Here is a 12,609-nt window from a genome sequence, read left to right as displayed (position 1 = left end):
TCCATTTTTATCAGTATCAGAGTTATTCTGCTCAGTGCTTGAATTTTAAACAAAATATCTGAGCTGTGGGCATACCCTCAAAGGTACCGATATTGTTGCAACTGCTAAATCTTAATTTCAAAACAATAGCAATTCCTTCTTACCACAATTCTGTACCTACCATGCATTAGGTACCACTGGGAACTTGGATGTCATATCCATATTTATCAGTACCTACCACACATTAGGTACCACTGGGAACTTGGATGGCATATCCATATTTATCAGTACCTACCACACATTAGGTACCACTGGGAACTTGGATAGCATACCCATATTTATTAGTACCTACCACCCATTAGGTACTACTGGGAACATGGATGGCATACTGATATTTATCAAGAATTTTTGCTCAATGGAACTGTTATACCATTCCAATTTAAAACTTATAGAAGTCCAAGTGTATTTCAATAAAAACACCTACCACATCATGGCTAATTACAGGTCCACTTTTATGTCCCATTCAGGGCACTTTTGAGTATTTACGTTAACTAAAATGCTACCCATTAATGCAAATACCCTTATCATGGATGACTTTCATTACCAAATTATACTCCTGGTCTGGCCCCTAGAACCTTCATTTAAAGGGTACAAATTTGTTAGCAGTAAATCATTTTGAAGGGTACTGATGAATTGGGATCTTGAGACTAGGTTACCAATGACCAACCTGAACAACAGTCTGGTATGAACATATGAATCTATGATCTTTGCACTAATTAATCCATTAGTTATCCTATATGACCACCTTTGATTCTGTATACACCAACTCTTTACAGCACACAGTCCCTGCCCCTATAGCAGGTGTAATCCTCCTTTGTCATATCCTTAGAAACTGTTCCCCTTCTTGCACCTCCTCACATATCACCACCTACCTTGTTAAATTTGCCTTCATCCTTTATACAAACCTCCTCACCAATAACCTCTGTATTGCAGTTTATGATTATTCTCAGAACAACTTTTTGTTACTTACCAATGTCCTGAGCAACCATAACAAGCACATCCAACAAAATAAACAAAATCCTGATGCTTTCCTTGCTTCTGCATACTCCTCAGAGTTTTATTCTCCATCAAATAAGTATATTGGAAAGGCTATTCACACCTATAGTAAGAATCATGGCACATTTAAAAATAACACTACTATAGAATTCATCTAATATCATAAAGCAGCACCTTTAGGTGCAACATCTGGGACTGCTAATTCGGTAATGAATTTAGAGTAGACACCAGTACCAAAGTAATTGCAAGGTCTTTTTCAGCTACACTACGAAACTCAGAAGTAATACCCAGTCTTGCTCAAAACTTATTTTGAATGGCATAGCACATTCCAACCTAAAACCTATAATGAGCATCCTGGATGAAAAATGTGGCTACAAATTCATGCCTCCCATACATTCAGTTGACCTCACAGTTTCAACCTCACTTTCTCATCATTGATCAGCTCACATCAGCACTTTCCAAAACTAAACAAAATGAGTTCCACGAGGAGTGAATATTCTAGGATGTGTTCTAACATGTATCAAGTACTGCTACTAAATCTGCTTAACCTTTGTATCTCCACTGGCTATATATATTATATGTTTATAGAACTGTCATGATCCTGTAAGGATGGCCCAAGACTGTCCATGCCAAATACAAACATATTAGTCTTGCTAACGTTATCTGTAAAACCACGTGATGCATTATTGCTGAACTAATTAGCAATTGCAAAGGCAACCTCCAGAACTTTGATCCTAGTCGATTTGGATTTATTAAAGTTAGATCATTTCCATTTAATCTCCTCGATGTTGATTTCTTGACAAGGTCAAAGAAACCTTAGGAAAGGGCCATACAGTTCAAACTTCTTTCCTTGACCTTGCTAAGTCCTTTGGCATCATTCTCCATGAAACTATCATGAATAAACTCTGCAGTATAATTAGTAACCCTTATCTACTGGATAGCAAGTTGGCATATTGAGCCAACTCACATTGTTAATATAGTGAGTATCTATTCTAGCCAAGATATGTCACTAGTTTTATTCTACAGGTTTCAGTTTTGGATCCCTTCTTATTTGACATTTACTACTTAATAGTGAAACCAGCTGCCAAGCTCAGTGGCCAATTAAGTCTTCAAATACTTCAATTAGGTGCAGTTGACAATTTCCTTGTGATACCTCTATTCTTAAGCAGGTCCTGGATTAGACAAATGTATGGTATGTTAACCATGGGTTATACTAAAATGCCAAGAAGTGCAGCATGTTTATATTTGAAAAGTTGCTGCCCAGTCCATTTTCCACTTCACTGTAACATCCCTTAAATCATACTCTGTTATTAGACACTTGTTTCCTTACCTAGGTAAATAGTTCTCCTTTGACTAGTATGTCTTGACTGCCATTAGGAAATCCTTCTGCCTCACACAATTTATCCCTTAGGCATCTCAACTAAGTAAAAGGAAGTATTTTCTTTAATATTCTCCCCTTGATAAACTCATCATCAAATAAAGTACCCCTTTGGAATATACCTAAGCATTTTGTGCAACATAAAATGCTCCAAAAATTCTTAACTTCAAAATCTATGTTCAAAGCAAATTACCCAAAGATGTTCAACTCCTTTTCTTTGTACTCAGTTATATAGAGTCTATATTGAATCAGAGAATGCTTAAAAAAGTGAATGCTGATTCATCGACCCTATGTAAGTGAAAGCTTACAATCCCGAACACCCGGAACAGTGATTTTTTTTCACCAGGAAAAAAAGAATTGCTAAGCCAGTTTTGAAAGTTTGCCATTTCCTCCACTGTGGTGCAATCTCGGAGTTGATATATTTAAGTAGGGGGCTTCGCCCACCACATTATATACTGTTTTAAGATTTTTTTTTCTTTTTTTGTGGAACAGCGATTTTTTTTCCCTGGGAAAAAAATTGCTGTTCCGAGTGTTCGGGATTGTAAGCTTTCGCTTATATAGGGCCGATGAATCAGCATTCGTTTTTTTAAGCATTCACTGATTCAATATAGACCCGTTATATAGGATTATTAAGATGTAATCTTTGTTAAGCATGTTGTGCAACAAAAGATGTTGAGCTTTTTTGTCATTTTTCCACATTCAAAGAACAAACACTCAATCCAAAGATCTGATCTTCCATTTTAAGATGAACAACCCCCTGCTAGGGTGATGTTTGTAACCCATTGCCTTTTTGATTTCCACAACTTGAATTTTTAAGCCATGTACCTTAATGTACTGGTATGATATCATTTGGTGTATAACCCGTTGCCTCCCCCATCCTTGGAACAGACTCCATCTGTAAACCAATAAAAGCACCTCCATGACTATCTTGAAAGCCAAACATGATGATTGGATGGTTAATTATAAATCAATACCAGGTAAGTGTGGAAAATGAACATCTGTCCAGAGAAAATGTCAAGAGAAATAAAATGTCTTAGAAGTATATTAATGTGTCTGTATTCCTTTAATCACTTATGATCTAATAAAACATTAAAACATAAAATGGATGGGTGCGAATTTTAAAAATGTATCTAACTTTTCAAAAGAAATTATACAAGTCAGGCAAAAACATTGTATATCTAAAAAAAATTGAGCAGCCATCACTTATCATACAACCTAATAGGTAACTGGAAATCATAAAGAGTTTGCTATAGCATTACAGAAAAAAAGTTAATTATTATCTGAAAAAAATGTCAGAAATATTAGTGCAGCTCTTTCAGAAATAAGCAAAAATGAAATATGAATCAAACACAAGAAAAGAACTCTACAGTCAGCCACAATAAAGGGATAATCAACACAATATATAATATGGAGTTCATAAGAGCAATAATACATCAGTAGTACATATTCCTTGATATATAGGAAGATAAGTGATACATGTGCTTGATGCATATGTTTGAAGACTAGTCAGTTATTGAGCAAATACCCAAACTTAAAACTCATTCACAACGTGGCTTGAAATTTGGGTACAAAAAAGAATGAATATCAAAAAATGTTTATGCTATAAAAAGCAGCCAAAAATATGAGTAAATTATATTCTTCTAAAATTGGCACTTTTAAGTGTCTTGATTATATTTATTGCTTATATTATACTGTATGTCATTCAAACTCTGAAGGTAACAAACACTTTCATACATAAAAGGTCAGGACTACTGCATCACGTATGATGTTTATTTAAACTTATCATGCTTTCCTATTATTTTACATTGAATAGACAACATTTTAATGCTATATTTTATGCTCAGATTATATATAGGTTGAAATTTTAATATGGAGTATAGCTAGTGCAATGAAATTTAGGATTCAAACTAAGCTAAGTACTTTCCTTTTTAATGTTTAAACCATGTTGGCAGGAGAAAAAAACATTCACAGCGTAATGATGAATCTGTGGTCTTGATAAAACAGTAAATAACAACCAGGCTTAATATTCACAATACAGTAGGACTTTTAAATAAGAAATTCACAGTCACATGATCCACATCAATTTATCAAATCATATGTTATCTATCATTTACGTTAAAGACACAATACCTCTAAAATGATCATTTAATTCATATAAAATTGGCTTTATACTTATGGTTCCAGTTAAGCCAGGTAGGGTATAGGCTATGAACAGTAGGATCCATCTAAGTTCATCCATTTCAGTAACATTGATTATGTCCCCACCTCTAATAGGTGTTTGAATAGCTTGCAAAATCATTTGTACTGACTTTTCAGGATATCTCAGACAAGTGACTGCCAGTGTGCTCTTTTAATTTTCTATTAGTTTTGCCTATATATATATATATATATATATATATATATATATATATATATATATATATCACATCCTTTACAAGTGCCATGCAAATGGAGTGTAAATGGACTACCCAATACAGGATGTTGAATAATGTTACCAGTACAAATATAAAAGAACAAAAAACACAATTAAGACACTTAAATGTGCCAATTTTAGAAGACTATAATTTACTCTATCGTTCACTGTTCTTTATTGCATAAACAGTTTTTTTAGGTTTTTTGTACCCAAATTTCAAGCCACATTGGGAATGAGTTTTAATTTTGGGTATTTGTTCAATTACTGACCAATATTTTTTTCATAATACCTTGAACAGTTTTGTATTCTTATCATTTATATGTATAAATATATGAAAGCTATCACTTTTAGGGGATTTGGTAGTGTTTGTCATATTAGATAAAAATTGGTCTAAAAACAGTATTATGCTTTTCAGTTATCTTGCTCTTAATAACATCAATTCTTTCAGAATCATATCCCGTATTTACAAAATCATCAGATAAATTTTGCATTTGTTTATTCATCTTTCTAAAGTCTGAATTTAAACGGGACAACCTACCCATTTGACTCATCACTATGCTGTCAAATATTAAGTGTGGGTGCATACTTTTCTCTGTAAATAATTATTCTGCTTCACCTTTTTCTTATATAAAGTTGCCTCTATCTTACCTGTCTGATTTTTAGTCACAGTAATGTCAAGAAAATCTATTTTGTTCTCATGTACAGTTTTCTTAAATAGTAAAAAGCTAGTAGTTCTAGATATATTCGAATAAAATTCTTTAAACTGTACAAGGCTACCTTTCCATATCAGGAAAAGGTAATAAACAAACCTACAACAAAAAACAATCTTACTGAAATAAGGACTTTTATTTTCATTAAGAACACAATTTCGTTACCAGGTGTACATAACAATATTTGTTAAGAATTAGCCATTGGCATGCCCATTGCTAGACTTTGACATTGTTTTTACAATTTGTTCTAAAAGATAAATACATTATTCATTAATGCTACTTCAAGGAGTTCACATACTACATTTATAAGTATAATTATCAAAAGCTGGTACAAAAAGTAAATGTGTTGTTATCATTTCAATTCCTGCATTATTGGGAATTACTGTGAACAGTGAGTCAACTTCCAAAGTAAAAAAATAACAATTGGTTAAATCATGAGGTAAGGACCATTCATAAAGCTGTTTAAAAAAAAATCAGGTGTATCTTTAACAATCGTACTAATATTTTTCAGACTTCATAGGTTCATAGAAGTTATTTCATAGGTTCATAGATTATTACTAAGGTAACTGCCCTTGCAAGACATTTTATGCCTAGCCAATTATCCCTTGTGAGATTCAAACCCTGCACCTTGTGTTTGTAAGGCAAACACCTTAACCATTAGGCCACCCTCCCAACCCAAATTTAATTTTAATTAAATTAAATTAATTTAACTTAATTTTAATTGTTGATCTACAAATTTAGACATCGGCTCTGTGATCCATCCACAGACCAAGATGATCAGTCTAAAAGGTGGCTTATTGAGAGGCTTATGTATATGATTCCTTAAAATAATGGGATTCGAGATGGTCTAACAAAGACATAATTAAATAATTCAATAATCACGTGACAAACACTACCAAATCACCTAAACCTGAGAGCTATCTTAGATGCATACTTACATATAATAAGAATACAATGGTTGTTCAAGGTATTATAAAAAAAATATTGGTCAATTATTGAGCAAATACTTAAACTTAAAACTCATTCACAACATGGCTTGAAATTTGGGTACAAAAAAGAATGAATATAAAAAAACTGTTTATGCTATAAAAAGCAGACAAAAATATGAGTAAATTATATTCTTCTAAAATTGGCACATTTAAGTGTCTTGATTGTATTTATTACTTATATTTATACTGGTAATATTATTCAACATCCTGTATTGGGTAGTCCATTTTCCATTCCTATGGTACTTGTAATACAAAGGATCTGATATATATAGCAAAATGCTTATCCTGCACAGCCTCTTATATAGGCAAAACTAATAGGAAATTAAAACAGATCATTGATAGTCACTTGTCAAAGATATCCTGAAAAGTCAGTACAAATGCATTATATAAGCACATATCATGCACTGACAACATGCATTCATTTTGACTTCTGATTTGGTAAGTTATTTACGCACCTATTAGAGGTGGGGACATAATTAGTATTACTGAAAAACAGGAACTTAGATGGATCCTCAGTTCTGAGCCGATATATTACCTGGCCTAAATGGAACCATAAATATAAAGCCAATTTTATATGAATTACATGGTCATATTTAGAAGTATTGTGTCTTTAATGTAATTGATAGATATAATGTGATTTGATAAATTGCTGTGGATCATGTAACTGTGAGTTTCTTATTTTAAAGTCCTATGGTATTGTGGGTATTAAGCCTGATGAAGCATTTTTTGTGAAAGTTTTACTAGCATTTTTACTTCTATTTTACTTGTGAGTGATACATATTAGAGATATGTTGTGGTTCCAGTGGATTTGTTTTTTCATTGTTTATAGCATGTTAATATATAACAATGGTGAGGGGTTATAATTAGTTTTGTAAAAGATAGTTGGCAGTCTAGTAAAATATAAAAGAATGGTGCTTAAAAGTTCTTTTTGAGGTTTTTATTATGAAACTGATACAACTGTAAAATATTTTCATTTTGAGTAAGATTTATGACTTGCCATAACAAAACTGTGGATGTTAATGCAATCATTTTACAAGATTATTCAATGTGAATTTTCTGTCAAGTTGCTTGAATAAGCTTTAGTGTTATACTGTCAAGTGTTTTCTCCCAAAGCAATTTTAACTAAGAGAGCTGAATTTCTGTTTTAAAATTCTATGAAAGAAATGCAGATCATAAAGGGCAGTGATGATGTATAAATGCATAGCACTGTGGGCTCTGCCATCGCATTGGTTTACAGTTTTTAGACTACTTAAAATTTCTCTGTGTGTACTTAAGAGGAAAATGCATGGGGAAACCTGTTTCTGAAATATTTTGAAGTTGTTAACAATTTGCCCTTTTCCACATTCATATCACTATTTATTAAAAAAATGGAAGAGTCAAGAGTTTGCAGACAGTTATTATTGATATAATTGCTATATAACATAAACTAAGAAGATGCCTTTTTAACTAGTAAGTGGCAGTTGTAGTTGTGATGGAAGATGGTAGAGGGCAAGGAATTTGTTATATGCAAGGACAAATGTTATGCTCAGAGCATTTAATAACATTATGAATATGTGACTTTTGAACAGTACAACAGACTAAGGTATATAAGTAAAGTCTTACTTTTTCAATTATTTATGAAGTTTTAAGATTTTTCACTTAAGAGGTAGAAATGAGATTTTTTTCTCATTCAGAAACATATACCTGCTAATATCAAATACATGTTTTGTCAGCTTTTAAATTATTCTGTGCCAGTGACAAAAAGCTATAGATTTATGTTAGATAAGTTTGTGTCAATACAAATAAATGGGCGAACGTATACATTTAAAGTCTGTCCTTTTTGATGTTACATAAGTTTTTGCTGTTTCAAATTAATCTTTGTAGCTGGCAAGCGTGTATTAACCTTATTGCTCAGGTATACTATTTTCTAATCATACACATTCATAAAATGCAAAATAGGGAACAGAGCATAATACAAGTGGGTTGCTTAGTTTGCTTAGGTAAAGCTTTCAATCGTTAATAGTTACATTTTATGAAGACAGTGCAAATAGATGAACAATATTTGACTAGTTCATGAACTACATGGCTATAAGACTGTAATATTATACATTTAATAAGGGTTGGTGATGGCCTTTTTAGAAGATAATTCAATACAATGAAGGAGCATTCCAAACTATATAAATTACAAAAACAAACAGTATCGGTAGTAAACACTGATTCTAGCTGATTTGGTCACATTGAGTAATAGTCATGTTAACACCTAGGCTCCATGCAAAAATGTGAAAAGAGGGCTGATGACAATGATGACTGAAGACTACACAAAACTGTGCAGAGGAGGAAACTGATATTTGGCTGAAAAGCTGAAGTAGATTTCCTAAATTATCAACACTGAAAGAATGAACCAGAAGAGTAAATGTGTGAAGTAGCAATGAGGAGGTTAAAAGAGAAACTGTGTTTGTAAATATAATTTTTCTTGGAGTATAAAACATGATTCATACCCCAGAAAAACAAGATAAAACATCAACCTAAAAAAAGTCAAAAACATAAGTAAAAGTACTTCAGGAGCAACATTTTGGGCATGATATACTGATAAATTAAAAGTAAAAGAATTTCAAGTTATTGGAAATGATTATATAGTTAGTGGGGAAAGAGAGAAAGACATTTTTTTTAAGAAAAGGTTATACATCACAGGAAAAAAGTTAATAGGACTAGAAAGAGGATAATATAGCTAGCAAGAATGACAGATAAAAACACTGGAATAAGAAATGCCTAATCTTATCACGTGGGTTATACAAACTTGTTAGTGTTTTTTTTTTTTTTTTAGAAGATTGAATAGTAACAATAAATGGGTAAGATGATAACCTTTACTGGTGGAGAATTTAACTTTAGAGCACAACACTGACGGAAATAGGTTCATAGGTAGGTACTAGGCTATCTGCCCCAGGGCATTTACAAGCCTAGCCAGAATGTGTTGGCTTTTGCCTCCCTTATAGTCTAGATTCCTGAGCCTCTATCCAGCAGGGCCATAGAAGTGATCCCGAGAGTAAATTTACGATTTTCCATCCACTCATCAAGATTTCTCTTGAAGAGGGTCAGTGAGGGTCTCTGCCTAACATGGACTGGGATTCTATTCCAGAGTGAGGGAAGCCTTTGGGATATGAATCTATCCCTCCAGCATGTCCTGTTTATTGTTGTGCTAAGGTTTAGATCCCTGGAGCATGTAGCTCTGATGGATTTGGTTTTTTTGAGATGGAGCATGTCCAACAATTCTGGGTTAGACATGGCCTTGTATGTCAGGCAGAGATCGCCTCTGAGTAGGCGGTAGGCAACTGAGTAGAGCTGGAGTTTCTTTAATCGAGCTGCATAGGGCATCTGATTGAGGTCCACAATCCTCTTGGTGAGGTATTTTTGAGGTCTCTCCAGCTGTTGCAGGTGTCTGGTAAGGTACATCCCAAATGGGGCATTGTACTCAATTATGGGCCTGATGAATGATGAGTAGAGGGGCACAATGACCTCTCTTGACCTAGATGTGAACCCTTTTGTGATTATCTGAGCTATATAGAAGGTTTTTCTAACCACTTTGGCATTGTGATTGTCAAAGGTGAGGTTGCTATCTACTTGGGTCCCCAGATCTCTAATTACTTCTTCCATACTTAATGGATTACCTCCTATGTGGCAGTTTGTGGGCACTTTGTTTTTCCCAAAGGAGATGACTATGCACTTTTTAGCATTTAGCTTAAGGCCATGGTTCTGACACCAGGTATCCGTCTCCGTAAGGCCCTGCTGGAGGATGATTATGTGAGCCAGTGAGTCGATTATGGCTCCCAGTTTGTATTCATCTGTGAACATGGTAAGCCATAGTCCCCCCGTGTTTGCCTTTACCTCAGAGAAGTATATACCGAACAAGAGGGGTCCCAGGACTGAGCCCTGTGGGACGCCACTTGTAACCGGATTAGAGTCAGACATGGCACCCGCGACTCTGACCATGTGAGTTTCTATCCCTGAGCCAGTTTGCAACCCATCTTGTGACATATGGGTTAATATTTAAGCTGGTAAGCTTGTTTATGATGCCAGAGTGGGGTATTGTGTCGAAGGCCTTTGCAAGGTCCAGGTAGGCTGTGTGGACTACCTTTCCCTCATCGATGGCTTTGGTGACTATTTTGAAGAAGTCAACTAGATTTTAGAGACAAGATCTGCCTATAACAAAGCCGAATTGGGTAGGGTCCAGTGTTTGGAGGTTCCCAATGTCTTTGTTTATGAGATCCATGATGATGCGCTCCATAGCCTTGCAGACCAGGCTAGTCAGGCTTATAGGGCAATAATTCCCTTGATCCGTTGTGGCACCACCTTTGTGGAGTGGGATCACTGTTGCTGTACGCCATTCTTCGGGTACATAACCTGAGGTAAGGCTGTGTTGGAACAGTGAATTTATGTGAGGGTTTAGTTTGTTTTGGAGCTCGTGTAAGACACAGCCCGGGATACCATCCGGCCCCATTGATGCTGTATTTTTTTACTTTGGAGAGAACTGCTTTCACTTGTGTGTCTGTGATGTCTGGGGGATTGCATTCTTCTGGGATAGACACTGGCTCTTTTGGTGGGGAAGGGGGAGTAAAGTTTGCACTGAACCTGTCTGCCAGGATGTTGGCTATGTCAGTGGGTTCAGTGTATTTTGTGCCATTTTGCACCAGCTCAGAGCATATCTGAGAGTTGCCACCCAGATTCTTGATGTAGCTAAAGAACACTTGTGACGGTCTTTAGAGTCTTTGGTGATTTTTCTTTCAAAGCCTTTGATGATTTTATGAGGGATCGAAGTTTCTTACTAGTACTGCTCAGGGATGACCTCCCTTTTTGGGATTTTGCCCTTACATGCAATAGTTTCCTCCTTCTGTTGTATAGCTTATTTATGGCAGGGGTCCACCAGACTGGTCTTCTGTTTTTAGAGGAATGAGTCTTGGTTTTACTTGGGATGGCACGATCCATGCATTTCTGAAGTTGCTCATAGAGTGCAATTGTATAAGATTTGGTGGTTTGGGTAGCATTTTCTATATGCTCGGGGGCTTTGAAATTTTCCACCTCAGTCTTGAGGAGTGTAAAGTTTGCTTTTGAGAAATTTTTCGCAGTGGTTTCCTTTGCTGGGGGTGGGGTCGTGATATGGATGTCCATTGTGATTAGTTTATGGTCTGATCTTACCAACAAGGGGTTTAGCTCTGGTATGGAGCATTTGGCCCCCATGTTGGTGATGACCAAGTCCAATATGTTGTCCCCTCTTGTGGGAGTGGTGATCAGTTGTTCCAAGGCATTTGAATTTATAAACTCAAGGAATCATAGGGAAAAGGAGTTGGGGCTTGAATAGTTTTCCCAGTCGATGTTTGGATAGTTGAAGTCACCCAATATCATGGTGTTTGGTGAGACCTTCATATTTTCCAATGTTCTCAGGAATGCTGAGTGATGGTCCTGAGTCTGGGGGGGGGGGTGATCTGTAGCAGGCTACAAACTGAAAAGCAGTTTTACCCACTGTTAGTTGAAATTTGAGATTGCAAAATATAACACGAAGATAAACAGTTTCCTGAAGGGATAAAAAAAAAAACAATGATAGTAGAAAAGCATATGGAGAGTCATGAATAACTGTCTAACTTAAGAAAGTAGAAGATATAAGTTCATAACTAAGAAGAACCATAATGGACAGACAATAGAAATTACAATGAAATATAGGTATACTCTTGATTATATAACTGTAAGAGTGAAAGTACAGCAAGAAATTGCTAAAAAACATTGTATAATGATCTGTGCTTTATACATGTAGAGAAGCAGCTGATAAAAGCATGCCAAATTATGTAATAGTTCAAACATTAGATGAGAATATCATAGACAAATCAAACTGAGACTGAAATGGTGGGATGAAATAAGGGCAATGATAGCAGCAAAAATGATACATCAGAAGAAAAGAAAACTGATAGTATCAAAAAGTTAGAAGGAGAAAGAAACAAGAAGAATGAAACTCAATGCAGCATATTATATAACACAGATATAATATTGAATTGGATACATTATAAGTAAATTATAAAAAAGGACATTATCAAAAGTAATGGCTGAATCTGGCAGACC

This window comes from Protopterus annectens, chromosome 5.part0 (genome assembly GCF_019279795.1).
Source record: "Protopterus annectens isolate FY-2018-M chromosome 5.part0, PAN1.0, whole genome shotgun sequence".
Taxonomy (NCBI): domain Eukaryota; kingdom Metazoa; phylum Chordata; order Ceratodontiformes; family Protopteridae; genus Protopterus; species Protopterus annectens.
The sequence above is the reverse complement of the archived record's forward strand: the minus strand, read 5'-3'. Positions refer to the sequence as shown.